This window comes from Odontesthes bonariensis, chromosome 4 (genome assembly GCF_027942865.1).
Source record: "Odontesthes bonariensis isolate fOdoBon6 chromosome 4, fOdoBon6.hap1, whole genome shotgun sequence".
NCBI classification, from domain to species: Eukaryota; Metazoa; Chordata; class Actinopteri; order Atheriniformes; family Atherinopsidae; genus Odontesthes; species Odontesthes bonariensis.
The window spans coordinates 35,484,763-35,487,435 of NC_134509.1; positions in this window are offsets into that span (position 1 = coordinate 35,484,763).

The following is a 2,673-nucleotide window of genomic DNA, read 5'->3' on the forward strand; positions in this document are numbered from 1 at the left end:
TGGCCGAATATCTCAAGAGAGCAGCCAGACGCCTCGCGAATATCTTCGGAACAGCTCCAAATGACCAACAACAAGCAGGGGTGAGTAGAACATCATGTTATAATGTGAAATCAAGGGCCCAATGTCAAAAAACCGGTCTTATCCTTTAAAGGAACAGTAGAGACCCAAATATGAACACAAAAAACAGCAAAAAGTGAGTTTTGCATAATATGTCCCCTTTAACTCTCAGCAGTGATGATTTCATGAGCTTCTTTATCAATAAAATTGTTTCTATCAGAGAGAAGATTGATGGAGTCCTTCCCACTAATATCAGTGATGTATCATCAAGTACAGCAGCTTTAGAAGTTTCTTTAGAACCTGATTTGTATTTAGACGGCTTCTGTCCAGTTGATCTCTCTGAGTCTGAACTGACGACAGCAATAGTCTCTTCTAAACCATCAACTTGTATTTTAGACCCAATCCCAACCAGACTGTTCAAGGAGGTTTTCCCCTTAATTGACACTTCCCTATTGGATTTGATCAATCTGTCTTTCTTGACAGGATATGTACCTCAGCCTTTTAAGGTTGCTGTAATTAAACCTTTCCTTAAAAAACCTACTCTAGATTCACAAGTGTTAGCTAATTATAGACATATATCCAATCTCCCTTTTATGTCTAAAGTTCTTGAAAAAATAGTTGCAGCTCAGCTTTGTGATCACTTACACAGAAATAATCTGTTTGAAGAGTTTCAGTCAGGATTCAGAGTGCATCATAGCACAGAAACTGCACTGCTGAAAGTTACCAATGATCTCCTCTTAGCCTCTGATAGCGGACTTGTGTCTGTGCTTGTCCTGTTGGATCTCAGTGCTGCATTTGATACGGTCGATCACAGTATCTTATTAAAGAGACTTAAACATGATATTGGGATTAAAGGAACTGCATTAGGCTGGTTTAAGTCATATTTATCTGATAGATTTCAGTTTGTTCTTGTAAATGAAGAATCTTCCTCACACACCAGAGTAAGTCATGGAGTTCCTCAGGGTTCTGTGCTTGGACCGATTCTTTTCACTTTATACATGCTTCCATTAGGTAACATTATTAGACAGCATGGCATAAATTTCCATTGCTATGCTGATGATACTCAGCTGTACTTATCTATAAAACCAGATGAACCCAATAGGTTGGTCAGACTACAAGCATGTCTTAAAGACATAAAGACCTGGATGACTCAGAACTGTCTGCTTCTAAATTCAGACAAAACTGAAGTTGTTATCTTTGGACCTGAGCGCTCTCTGAGAAATTATGTAGCTATATAGTTACTATTTTCTTTCTGTATAGTTACTATTTTCTTGGCTTCTCGTACTACAGTGAGGAACCTTGGAGTTATTTTTGACCAGAATTTATCATTTGACTCTCATATAAAACAGGTTTCTAGAACTCCCTTCTTTCACCTTCGTAATATTGCCGAAATCAGGATAATCTTGTCTCAGAGTGATGCAGAAAAAACAAGTCCATGTATTTGTTACTTCAATATTGGACTACTGTAATTCTTTATTATTGGGCTGTCCCACATATTATCTGAAAAGCTTGATCCACAATGCTGCAGCCAGAGTTCTGATGAGAACTAACAGGAGAGATCATATTTCTCCAGTTTTAGCTTCTCTTCATTGGCTCCCTGTTAAATTCAGAATAGAATTTCTTCTCCTCACATATAAAACTCTTAATGACCGAGTTCCATCATATCTTAAAGATCTCATTGTAAGATATTTTCCTAACAGAGCACTTCGCTCCCAAACTGGGGGTTTACCTGAGGTTCCCAGAGTTTCTAAAAGTAGAATGGGAGGCAGAGCCTTCAGTTATCAGGCCCCTCTCTTGTGGAATAAGCTGCCAGTAAATGTCCAGGAAGCAGACACCCTTTCCACTTTTAAGACCAGGCTTAAAACTTTCCTTTTTGATAAAGCTTATAGTTAGGGATGGCTCAGGTGATCCTGAAACATCCCATAGTTAGGCTGCTATAGGCCTAGACTGCTGGGGGGCCTCATCTGTCACACCTTTCCCCTTTTCAATTTCTCAACATATATTATGTACATGTGACATTATAATGGTCATTAACTTGTGTTTCCCTGTTCCAACAGGTATCCTTTGAATGGAATTACAGTGTTTTTTCCCATCTTTTCTGTCTTCTCAAACCCCAGCTGGTTGAGGCGGATGGCCAACCTTCCTGAGTCTGGTTCTGCCAGAGGTTTCTTTCTGCTAAAAGGGAGTCGTTTCTATGATTACAATGAATTGAACTCCAATTGGCTTGAATTGGACTGTACTATTTAAGTGCCTTGAGATGACATTTGTTGTAATTTGGCGCTATATAAATAAAACTGAATTGAATTGAAATTGAATATACGACCACATGATGGTGCCAGTGAGAAAGGATTGATGTCATTGGAAAATAGACAATTTCAAACCTCAAACAGTTTTCTTAAATAATTTAAATAAGAAAAATGGGATAAAATAAACTATTTACCAGAAATAGCAATTGTGCAGCCAAATGTGACAAGTTCCAAAGTATGTGGTGTGTGTCTTACCACGTGTATATGTGTATGGGAGATAAGGGCACTGGGGGTGGGCGGGCAATACTTGAGTTCCATTTATAGACATAGAAATAGTCAATGTGAGTGCTCATGTAACAGTGAATACAGC